This window comes from Macaca nemestrina, chromosome 8 (assembly GCF_043159975.1).
Source record: "Macaca nemestrina isolate mMacNem1 chromosome 8, mMacNem.hap1, whole genome shotgun sequence".
Taxonomy (NCBI): domain Eukaryota; kingdom Metazoa; phylum Chordata; class Mammalia; order Primates; family Cercopithecidae; genus Macaca; species Macaca nemestrina.
The window spans coordinates 138,054,437-138,067,888 of record NC_092132.1 but is presented as its reverse complement, the minus strand read 5'-3'; the positions used below and the strand labels follow the sequence as shown (position 1 = coordinate 138,067,888).

Genomic DNA, 13,452 nt, shown 5'->3' with positions numbered 1-13,452 from the left:
ATAGAGACTGCAGAATTCATACAGCAAAGCTGCTACACAAAGGAATAAAAACATCAGATGACAACAACAACATCCCTGGGGAAGGTAGATAATCTGATTTCCACAATTATTATATTTTAGAATGTCCAATTTTCAGTAAGTTTATAAGACACAAAGAGAAAAAATGTAGTCAATAAAAACCGTCTCTAAGGAAGCCTAGATACTGTATTTACTAAACAAACACTTTAAGTTATTGTAAATACATTGAAAGATCTAAAAGAATCCTTGTTTAAATAAAGGAAAGTATGAATTGTGTCTTAGCGAATAGAGTATAATTAAAGAGACAGAAATTACATTTTAAAAATAGCTACATAGAAATTCTGGAGTTGAAAATTAAAATAACTGAAATGAAAAATTCATTGGAAGGAGTCACATCAGATTCGCATTGGCAGAAGAAATAATTTGTGAAGTTGAAGGTACTTCACTGAAATTGCCCAGTCTTAAGAAGAGAAAGAGAAAAGAATTAAGGAAAATGAACACAATTTCAGAGATTTGTGAAATAACATCAGGTATATCAACATATGCATAATAGGAGCCCCAGAAAAGAAGGGAAAGAGAAAGAGGCAGAAATAATATTTTAAGAAATAATGACTGAAAACTTCCCAAATTTGATTAAAATGCTTTTAAGTTAAAATGATAATTGCAAGTATTCACTTCACGGATATTTGTCCTACTACATTTCTAAAATCTTCTAAAACACAAAGTACACATTCCTCAACTTTAATATGCCTACTTGCCATTTTTAGTGCAATGGAAAAAAAAGGAATATATAGCAGTAAAACATTTTCGTTCATTGTTAAATCAATCCTACTTAATCTTAATTCATATTTTTCAGTTGAATATATCTTAATGTATAATTGTCAATTTATTAACAAAAATCTATCGAGTATTTTTATGTGTATGTTATTAATTTTATTGAAAAAACTTACTTTAAATATATTTTTATTTGATAGTTTTTCACACATATAAATTTTTAATTTTCTGCCTTACAGCCCTTTAAAAACATGGAATGGCAGTGCCTATTTTAGAGGGATAGTCTAAGTGACATATTAATTCATTTATTTAGCCTCCCCAAGACTTAAAAACTATATCAATTCTGAATTGGGTTACTTCACAGTGGGAATAATTGCTCATTCCACAATCATTTATTACATATATACTATGTACTTTGAACTAGGTACTGGGATTGTAATAAAACATCCAGTATCTATAAAGCACTTTCTATGTGCTAAACACTGTAATAAACAATATACATATTAACATATTTAAACTTTCCAAGCTCCCTAAGAAGTAAATACTACTATTATCTCCAATCCACAGATGGTAATAATGAGTCATAGAGAGTATATAACTTGCTCACAATCATACAGCTCTTAAGAGTTGAGTCAGGATATTAATCTGGGCAGCCTGGCTCAGAGTCCAAGACCTTCCTTATTCCACTAGACACTAGGAGAAGACTGGCGTCAGTGTGTTACTTGCAATTAAGTCCAGCTAATACAGTTGTGGAGATAAGTACTTTGCACTAGAAGAGCACATGGGTGGGACCTCCTAACTTGCCTTCAAACATGAAGGTAGGTTTCTCCACAAATTGATATCTAGACTATTATACTTCATGAATATTCATTTAATATTAATATTAAATGATAAAGTATCCTTGGCACTTGTGAGTAAATAACTATATTAGAATTAATTACACTATTTACCTACTTAATTTCATTATTCACTAAATAGCTCTAAGGCTGAAAGTGTTTCTGTATCCTTTATCTTGATAAAGGATACTTTAAGAGGCTGTGGAGGTATTACAGGCAGAGGAAATACAATGGCAAGTATCCGGATGCAAGGGAGAAGATTAGAGCCATGAGGAGTCACGAAGTGCTTCTAAGAAGTTTAGTAAATTAGATTGCATTCTATACTCAAAATTTGGAGAAATGAAGCCATCAGATTCAGAGACAAAAAACTGAGGGTACTTTGCCAACAGGTTTATGAAAAAATGCTGAACATCACTAATCATCAGGGAAGTCCAAATTAAATCCACAATGAAATGTCACCTCATACCTGTTAGAATGACTGTTATCCAAAAGATGAAAGATAAGCATTAGCAAGGATATGCAGAGAAGTGGTTGGTGGGAATATAAGTTAGCACAGACATTATGGAAAACACTTTTAAGAAACAGAAGTTCTTCAAAAAGCCAGAAATTGAATTACTATATGATCCAGCAATCTCAATTCTTAGAATACGTGTAAAGAAATTTAAATCACTGTGAAAGAGATATCTGTACTCTTATGTTCATTGCAACATTATTCACAGTTGCAAAATATAGAATCAACCCAAGTGTCCATAGAATACTTTTCCATAGAATGGATAAAGAAAATGTGGTACATACATACAACGGAATACTACTCAGCCTTAAAAAGGAAACTTTTGTCATTTGCGGCAACATGGATGAACCTGGAGGGCATTATGCTAAGCGAAATTAGCCCAGCACAGAAAGACAAACTACGTGATCTCATTTACATGTGAAATATGAGAAAGTCTGAGTTACAGAAGTAAAGAGTATAATCGTGGTTACTAGAGTCTAGGGGTGGGAGGGTGGTGAGGATGGGAAATGAGGAGATGCTGGTTAAAAGGTATAAAATTTCAGGTGGACAAGAGGAATAATTTTTTGAAATCTATTACACCATATAGTGACCATAGTTGGTAATAATGTATCATATATTTCACAATTGCTAAAACAGTGATTTTAAGTGTTCTCACTACAAAAAAAAGTGTGAGGTGATGGATATATTAATTACCTTGATATGATAATTCCACATGTCACACATGTATCAGAACTTCACATTGTACCCTGTAAATGTATATGATCGTTATTTGACAATTTATTTTTTGAAATGCAGAAAGTCTTTTGTATGTTAGCTTAATAAGTTTAAATTTGTGCTAAGTGCAATGAGTAATGAATGAGGTATACGAGAAGCAATTTTCAGATTTGGATTTTAAGATAACTCACCCTGATTGCAATGTGAGGAATAAGTTGGTGAGGCACAAACGTAGGAAGAGAGACAACACTTAGGAGCCTGTTGCATGTGACATAGATAATGACAATTTGAAAGATGATGCAACTCTGTGAAATGTGAAAGATGATGATGTAAAATGGTGATTTGGCACATTTTTGGAAGACTATCTGGCTAAGTGACGTGGAGCATGGAAGCACAGGAAGGAATCAGGGATAATTCCCAAGTTTCCTTAACTAATCTCAGAACTCCCTTTTTATAAATGTGCTTCAACATTTCACTCTGCTGCTGCAAACAGTCAATATATATGAGGGATACACTTACAGATGAAAAAACAAACTCAGGCAATAAAACCCTTTCAGAAATCTGTATCAAAGTAACACTTTCTTACCTTTTGAACTAGTATATTCCATTTTATTACCTAATAAGAGCAAGTCAAATGCAAGTCATGTATCCCTTTTTGCACTGGAAGTCAAAAGGCTCCAGGACACGTTTTGTTTTCAATTCTATTAACTTTTTTTTTTTTTTTTGCTTAGTTGTGTTGTATAACTAACTTCTCCTATTCCTTAGCCTTTGTCATGTACCCATAATTTTTTTATTTTGTTTTTGTGATATGTAAATGTTAAATGGATGTTATAAATGAACTAATACTAATGCTTTTTTAACAATCTAATTAGGACAGAGAAGATTAACATACTTAGAATACTGTACTAATAAAATTAATGCAAAGTGTGTATAAAATTAAAGAAGAATTAGAAATTAGAAAATCACTCAAACAAGGTAGGGAATTAAGACAAAGTTCTTTCACATAAGACCATTAATTAGTTTGTAATATTTATTCAGTCCGAACTTAATAAATTTAATTTAAACCAAGTATTTAATAACTATGGAAAAGAAAAAAATAAACACTACCAGACATACAAGCAAATAATTATAAAACAACTCAAGCTTGTTAGATTGCTAACAGATAGAGAATGTTTGGTCAAAATATAGTCAATCTTTTGAACATTTAACTATTAGGAATGATGATTTATTTTTCATATTATTTCTTAAAATCATTATATGCTTGCACAAATTGAATGCACTTGGGATATATTTACAGCTTGAGATTCCTAGCCTGTTTCACTACACATCTACAATATTAAAACCACTCAAAAATCAAGAATTATATAATTATAACATTTACCTTTATATCAATTTAATACAACTTATAAGTAGATATGTATATTCAAACACATATTTCACATTCTTGGAATTGTCTGCTTTACTATTTATTGACATCCCAGAGGTACCACAATTTATCATAGTCAGTTGTATATTGGCACTTGGAAGTAAACAAATAACTATATTAGAATTAATTACACTATTACCTACTTAATTTCATTATTCACTAAATAGCTCTAAGGCTGATTGTTTCTGTGTGATTAAGAAACTGATTTTCAAAAACCTATATTTCATTCATCTTAGTATAAATTCACTTATATCAGCAGAAAAGTCACCCGTAGCCAAGTATGTAAAACAATGCAAACTGATCTCTGGTAAAGGAATTATCTCCAATTACAATACCACTTCCATGCTAATATACGTAGTTATGGTCATTTGCAAGGTGCATTCCTACTTACCTCAAGGGTTTTGTGCAGTGAAGTAGAAAAAGCAGAGAGAGAATTTCAGAGAGAACCATTAGCATCATGACAGGGATCCTTGATGAAGCAGATGGAAAATACAGCATGCACCCTAATAAAAATGCTTCCTGCACCAATCCTGAGACCACCATGACTGTGGAACCTGAATTAACATATGTCATGAGAGGAAAGGAAGCTAAACAAAGAGCACAGTGAAGTGACTTGGCCTGACCTCATTTGCTTACCTCATGGGGACTTCATCTGAAAGGTGAGCCCAGCGCAGCTGAGCATAGTCAATCCTTGAGAAACACAGAAAAAGGAAGGAGCACATTCCCCACAAGCCCAGTGACACCAGACTCTTAGGAATTTCTTGAGTCAAATAAACTGTTCCCCCACTTTAAGGAAAAAGTGATTTGGGAAGATGGGGAAGGCTCTCGGATACTGCCTTTCTCTTTGGGTGACTTCCTTTGGTCAGTCTTCAACCTGATCTGGCAGTACCTTCCGGACATGTCAGATAGGGCTCACTGGCCTTTGATGAAGTTCAGTATTGCTATCTATTTACTATAAATTAACAGGAAGAAAGTGAAGGAGTACAGGAGCCCAGCTTATCTGCAGGAGATATATTCTAAGATCCCCAGTGGATGCCTGAAACTGCAGATAGTACTGAATCCTGTGTACAACATTTTTTCTATACATATACACCTATAATAAAGTTTAATTTATAAATTAGACATAGTACTCTTGCACTTTGGGGCTATCATTAAGTAAAATAAGGGCTGCTTGAACACTATAACAGTCCATGTGATAAATGAGATGACTGTTAGTGGCTAATGGATGGGTAGCTTGGACAGTGTGGATGCAGTGGACAAAGCATGTTGAAGCACCCAGATGAGATTTCATCGAGCTACTCTGATCAGCACACAATTTAAAACTTATGAATCGTTTATTTCTAAAATTTTTCACTTAATATTTTTGGTCCATGATGGACCATGGATAACTGAAACTGAGGGAAAGCAAAACTGTGGATAAAGGGGAACTACTATAATTTAAAATAAAATGCAAGCTTTCTGCTTAGGAAGTGTGAGCAGGATATTCCTGCCTGGGTGACGTGAGTGGGTATTCTTTAGAATACTGCTGTAAGAGTACGTGGACCTTAATTTTTAGTTGCTAAATATCCTTTCTCCTGTCCTACAAATTACAACCAGAGCCACTAAAAGAAGTAAAACAATTGGAGAGGTATAATCTATAGTAATCAGTGTCAACAGAAGCAGTGAGAAAAGATAATAATAATCTACAGTAATACAGTTAGTTCTTGCCAGGAGATGAATCAGAAGGTATTTATATTTCTATGGTTTTGGAAAACAAATTCTCTCATTAGAGAAACTAAAGGCATTATTCACACTGTCCTCAAACAAAATGAAGTTTCACTTGATTTTACTTGTTTTTTAATGTATTTCCCTAAACTCTCATGTTTCATATTTTTTCTGTTGCTAATATATTACTGATTTTTTTCCTCTTAGAAATAAGAAAGTATTGCTCTGTGATGTAGAGGCAGAGGGGGAGATATTTTCATACCCCAGTCCCACCTCCACGCCTACCTTGCTGCAAGCCTAGGGAGTTAGCCAGGTCTGGAGAAGCTATTAATCATGTTAACATCATTTTGGGATGATTTCACCGTGGAAAAAGATATACCTCAGGCCTAGAGAAAGATTAATGTAAGATAAGAAATTGAATATTAGCATAACAAATATGTCTTCAAATTCTCTTTGTCCTGCATTATTGAGCCTCATATCTGTGTTACTGCTCTCAACCACAGAGCAGCCAACCTGTTATTCCATCTAGCACCCAAACCTCTTTCTTATGCTCTGGTGGGATTTTTCTGATATACTACAACTGCAATACTGAAAGTAAAAAGTCACCTTTACTTTCTCCCTCCCTCTCCTTGACCTTGGCCAAAAGAATTCCTAAATATTTCTGTTCTGCACGAATCCAACCCTATGATAACTTCTTAATTGGCTAACAAATATAGTTATAAGGCATTGAGATGGTGTCAATAAATAATTGGAAAGGAAAGCAGAATTATGTCCTCTCGTAATCACATTCACGATATTTTATACTTTGTCCTGCTAAACCATAAACCAAATAACTAAGAGGTTGTCATATTAATTGTTCTATATGAAACCATTAAAATTCTAATCTTAATATTCTTACTTTATATGAGAAAAAATGTACAAAGAAGTATAAATAGTGAGAAATAAAATACTCAATTGAATAGTATGTCAAAATCATTCATAGAATACCACATCTGTACAGGTAGCAGAGGGCAGTGAAAGAATTTTTAAATGAAGAGTATATAAAACTCATTTGTCTAATATAAGAAGAGTTCATTGTTTCTCAAATAAGTTTACAAATGTCTTTCACAGAAGTGACTGGATGTTGTTTCTGAAATGAATTTGCTATCACTGCTGTGATTACACGGTGATTTTTTTAAGTAGGCTGCAGTTCTTATTATGCCAATTCATTATGAATGAAAGGATAAGAAAACAATTACCATCATTACTTTACCAAAAAACAAAGCAGCAGGTAAAAATAATCTCTCTACCTATCATTTCTATATCATTCCTAACAGCATTGTCTAGCTTTTCAAGCTGTTTGACAAACAAACAATATTGCAACTTCTCAGTGAGGCAGACAAGACAGTATTTAGAATGAATGCATTTTCTAACCCTCACAGCAATACACTCAGAAAACCATTAGATTCCCAAAGTTGTATTGTATTTTGTAATGATTTCAAGGTTACAGAAACTTTGTTAAGAGCTGGAGAAATGTTTTCAACCAATTGTACTCTTGCAAATAACTTCAAATAATGGTTTCACATTTGAATTTTTGAGTTTATAGAAGTAAGACTATTTTAAAAGCTGTACATACTTTCTCCTTTCTAAACTAAAACTAAACAAGTACAGGTTTTTTGGAAGTTTTTCTGTAACTTCAAAATATAAAATGTATGCCCATGAAAACCATAAACATCCTTTACTATCATCAGAGGAATCAATGAACTACAACAGATACTGTTGCATTGACAAGCTCAAATTAACTGCAGATTCTTATTTGTAAAAAGAGATGGGCCTTATACAAGTAGTACAAAATGACATCAATTTTATTGACAAAAACATTCCATCCCCCAGTTTACTGGCTGTCTTATTTAGTGCATACCACAAGAAAGCTCTGGATCTTTGTTTTGAAGATTTCATTACACCACCATAACCCATGTTTTCTATTTGTTTTTCAAGAGAATTCTAATTAGCATATAAATCATCTGAAATCCTTCCTAGCTCCAGTTTAACTCATGAGTAATGAGGTAAGGTATTCAGTGACTGAACATGCTGCAATAGTTCTGTACAATCTTTGTAGGGTGACAGAAAAATACCAAAAGAAACATCAAAATTCTTTCAGGAACAACTGCATAGACTCATATTCTTAAAGAATTCAACTTGGCTTCTTTTCCCCAAATCCTTGGATTATGAAACTTCAGCTAGTCACTCAACAAGGGAAGATGTAATTCAAATTAGTTTCAAAAAGTTGCATTCTTATTATCCAAATTTTATATTCAGATAAACTTACATTCTAACTGAAAGGACCATTCTAACTGAATATGTCCTCAAAAAACACACTATGTCAATTGTGCAGGCGGAAATGACATATTTAGAAACTACAGGCCCATCTCCCATTTCCATAGATATTTGGCTCTGAAGTATTGTGGCTTGACATATACAGAGAGTGGATTTCAAATATTCTTCCTTTGTTTTCCACAGCTCTTCGATATAGCTTTCAAGTTTTCCTCTTCAAAGAATGGTCTTACAGAAAACAGTGTGGAGTATTAGTTTTACAGTCTATCTCCACAATGTCATGTATTTCTAACTGGACCAATGAATTGGGACTCAAAATATGCCTTCCATCCGCAATCTTTTTATTGACATTCTACAACCACCAAAATAAGCTGGTTTGTACTCAGGACGCTGCTTAAGAAAAGTCTCTTAAACCGAGACAAGAACAAACAGCCTCGCCCTTTAACCCTTTTTCTTTCTCTCTTTCTTTCTTTCTCTTTTTCTTTTTCCCTCTCAGGCTGGAGTGCCATGGTGCGATCTCAGCTCACTGCAACCTCCACTTCCTGGGTTCAAATGATTCTCCTGCCTCAGCCTCCCAAGTAGCTGGGATTACAGGTGCCTGCCACCAAGCCCAGCTAATTTTTGTATTTTTACTAGAGACGGGGTTTCACCATATTGGCCAGGCTGGTTTCGAACTCGTGATGATCTCAGGGGATCCACCCGCCTCAGCCTCCCAAAATGCTGGGAGTACAGGCATGAGCCACCACACATGGCCTCTTTTAACCCTTTTCTGTCAGTTTCTGAAACTGTGAACGTGATATGAGTTTGTTATAAACCTCTTTCCATTAACCCTTCTAATCTCCATGAGCTCAAATCTCAGATATCATTACATAGAAATCAGAACTTTGCCTGAGACCTCAACTTTGCATGTTGGAAATTTTTAAACTGGTTAAAACAACAACAGAAAACCAGAGACAAAATGTAAAGATCTAGTGGGTAGCTCCTTCAGTGAAAGTTCTTTCTACACATTCAGATGAGGACAACGTTAATTTAAATAAATAAATAAATAAATAATGAAGGTTTTGAATTTTAGAGCTGGAAGGGAATTTTCTTACTTGTTTCTTGCTCATTTTATAAATGACAAAAATTAAGGCCCAGGGATTTGAAACAATATCTCCAGTGTCACCAAAAAGGTTAAATAAATAAGTGATACATAATCCAAGTCTTCTGTCACCTTGTTGACTACTACTCAGACCCTATTCAATGACCAAGATGTGACCATTAATGTCTTTACATAACATTGTGAAGAAGAAAATCATTTTAGAGCAGCAACTTCTACTTGAGGCATTAGGGAAATTTCTTGAGTAAAAAGAGGAAAATGCAGGTGAGGTCCCTTTATTAATGGAAAGTTTCAAAAAAATAAAGTGTCTAGCAGTCTAGCTAATCAGCCCTCTTTTTCTATAGTCATCAGCTTAATTTTATGCTAAACTTTGACTGTTGGGCTACCAACAGAAAAACGACTACAGTGAAGTTTTTAATTCATTTATTATTTTAGGATGTTCCCGAATGGGCGAGATTTTAAAGAAGATCCCTTCTGATGATTTTCTTCATAATCTTTTATTTTTAAGGAGAAATAATTTAAAATTGTTCTTTGTACAGCTTTTTGCCTAATATGAATTTCCTCTGATACATAAAAATACAACAAAATGAATACTTACAATTAGAAAAGTATCTTTATTCTTATTCATCTAAGAAGAAGAGTAGAATAAAAATGTTTTATTGTCACTGCTGTGTATTAGAACTGGAAAGATTTGGGGTTCATCAGATGGAACAGCTGATTGGTTTCTAGAGAATTCAATAGGAAGGCTGCATCCAACTTCAAGAGTGTGCTATGACACTCATGTCACCTTGATTGTACAGTCACCATGGTAATAGTTTCATTAGCTATGCAGTAGCCTCTTTGTGTTCAACTTGAATTTGTTCTGCATTATGCCACCTTTTATCAAAGCTAAACATTAGATAAATGACTCCAAATTTTCAATCCTGATTCTAATGTTGGCAAACATAAAATGTTCCAAACTAGTTAGTAATTTACACTCAATCTTCAAAGTAGGAATACTTGAAGATAAGTTGATTGGGTTATTGTTGAAGTTAAGGTACCATCAGAAACATGAGTAAAATCTGAAACATTTGTAAATCTTGTTTTTTCTTCCATTGAATTCAAATATCTTCATTGTTTGTAACAATATCTAGAAGTATTTCCAATTCTTATTTGCATTACAGGGCTATTTATGTTATTAAATAAATTTTTGAAATATAATGTATAATTGTTTTGTTCAGATTAGTGGATATTGGGATATTAGTTGTACCCAAGTAAAATCCCTGATGTCTTTCTTCAGGATCATATATCTAAACTGCATCAAAGAGAAAGCACAGACTCTCAAAGTTTCTAATATACCCTTCATACTTTCTTGGTTTATTTAACTAAGAGATATTTTTTCCAGTTTTATAATTTCCTGGATAATTCACGGAGGCATTTTGACTGGGGAGAATTAAATGTCTGTACTTAAATAACTATGTTACTAAAAACCAAAATTTATATAGTGCATAAGTATACATAAAAGAAAGTAACAAGTTAGTAATTCTGAATTTTTGCTGTAGATTAATGGTTGGTATCTGTATAGATATGGTTCAAAATATAGCTTAAATATAAATAACTGAAAAGCTTCTAGTTTTGTCAACACTTGTACATTAACAGGAATATCAGCTTACAGAGCTCATACCTACTTAGTTTCAGAAAGATTAACCCTTAAGCAGAATATTGAGCAAACTTACTCCATGGATATCAACATTCTACAGCAATGGGAATAAAATAAATCTTCACTCCAAGTTATGTGTGGCCTGTATTCTTATATTTTTCCTGGACGGGGGAGTTACATATCATGTTTTCATTTTTGAAAGAGATTCACAACAAAATTATTACAGCACACTCTAGCATAAAGAAACACGGGATACTAACTTGTAAGAATTTGTGTCGTCCTAGGATGCATTAAATATTATGGAACTTAAGCAGCATCTCAAAAGAATACTATTTTTCTCTCAAAAAAAATTATAAATTGTAATAATAAAAGTAATGGTTGTAATTGCAATAATGACTATCACTTTTGTAGTGATGACGCTTTACCAGACACTGTACTAAGCTCTTTACATGTATTAATTCATTTGACCTTTACATTCCATTATTACTTCCATTTTACAGGTACTGTAACTGAGGTACAAACTGATTAACTGTCTTACCCAAGGCCACATGTATGACCTGTGGTAAATCAGTCTTCAAAGTCTGTTAGAATGGCTCTAGAATTCAAGCTCTAGAAATGGAAGCATATTTGTTTTTGATGTGTTAAATTTTAAAAAGTAACAGTATAAAAAAGCAAAAATAAATACCTATTATTTCAGCTCAATAAATGACAATATAGAACAAAAGCTTATTTATGTTCCTACCATATAATATGTAAAAAGGAACTTGTTGCCTTGCCTGAGTAACCTACATTCTCACAGTCCAGCAGCTTTGAACATAGTTCAGTCCATTATTAAAGTCACTCAGATGTAGGAAAAAATTACACATTGTAGATTTTTTAACCTTTAAAAAACATGTTTAAATAGATTAGAAATACTCTGATGAATCTCAGATGATATTCGACTAACACTATGTGAAACAACAAGAATATCTGAGTTCTGGTATTGATTTGTAATATTTTAAACTATGTAACCTATACCTATAAGGAACTCATTTTCTTCATTTATAAAATAGTGGGGTTGAACAAGATGATCTTTAATGCGCTTATAACCAAACATGAGTTTATCACAGCTTTGCAAAATGACAAATCTTTAAAAATAGGTGTTTCTGGTCAAGACACTGAAGCCATTAGGGAATTATTGGCAGAATAAAGACAGAGCTGTGGCCTTACCAGAGTTCAATAAGACCTGAGTCCACTCAAAATTCCAAGTTATTAATTTACCAAGAAAAGCAACCTCATGAATGTAACACCATCTGTTCAATGCTGCTTTGTTTCTAGTTTGTGCTTTGTGGTTTTCACTGAGAGTTTCTTGTTCTGACTTGTCCCTTTACCTTTGGATTTGAACTTTACCCCTTTCGATCCCTTGTGAAACGACTCTGACCAGAAGCGATCCCGACTCCCACACCATTATTTGGCCTGAAGGAATCATTTAGCTTTACATACAGACACAGCTTTGTTGCTACTGGATCAATAACCTAATTTCAATATCTTCTCTCTGGTGTTCCAGGTTTAGAAATACTACTGCTTGTTTCGGTGGATTTATTTGATTTCATTCTAATAGAACTATTTATATTTTCGTTTACAGCCATTTCAATGACTGTCTTTCCATCATGCTTGTTTAATCTGATTGCATTGTAATTATAACAGTTGGAATAAAATGAGTTGAACAAAAAAGACTAGTATAATCTGAACAGACTTATCTCCATAAATTCTCTGTCAAAAATTTTGAAGAAAGTAAACTCCCCTACTGTTTTTTTCATTTAGGTAATCCCCACATATCTTCCCTTCTCTTGGACCCTTTCACAGGATCTCTGATATCAAGACTGTTTTTATAATGATATCAAAAAAGAATTGTTAAATATGTTTTCATTTGCACTGACGATGCAAAATAACAGCAGGTAAAAAACTGTTGAAGCTTCAGCAACATCAAGGTTGAGGCAGTGCGTTAAGCTGTTGTAGTAATCATTTATTCTTCATGTCCACACACAGAAAAAAAGAAAAAAAGTCAATTTCGCTCAAGAATATCGATGGTGATATTCATTAGTAAAATATTAGTATTTTATTAAGTCTCAACACTTAAGCACACATCTTTTTAATATTCAGTGTGATAAAATGGGAAGCAGGTATAAAGCATTTCTGCTACATTTGACGTTCAAGTACAATGATTTGTCTCCAGAAAGACACTTGGATGACACTAAGTTGCAAACTGAAACTGCCACTTTTTCACAGAAAAATATTTTCACTTGCAAAAAAAACACTGACCAATACAAACTATGGTTATTCAAATTGCATATCTGGCAGACATTTTCTTGAAAACAGAGTAAGCCTGTCACTCACATCAGTCACCTGAGTTTGATAGCTTTCCAATACTTAAAAGAC

At 33.4% G+C, this 13,452-nt stretch overlaps 1 protein-coding gene across 16 annotated transcripts in view; it reads right to left on the bottom strand.

Moving 5' to 3' along the window:
• LOC105463752 (macrophage scavenger receptor 1) overlaps positions 1-13,452 on the bottom strand; it is a 764,939-nt gene that overhangs the window by 542,694 nt on the left and 208,793 nt on the right. The window contains exons 9-10 of one of the 16 annotated variants that reach the window (XM_071068598.1): positions 6,269-6,369; positions 4,671-4,833 (exon numbers count right to left, since the gene is read on the bottom strand). The exons of the other annotated variants lie outside the window; for them this stretch is intronic. The gene's annotated coding sequence lies outside the window, so the exon portion shown is untranslated. The remainder of the gene's footprint in view (positions 1-4,670; positions 4,834-6,268; positions 6,370-13,452) is intronic. 16 annotated transcript variants of the gene reach the window in all.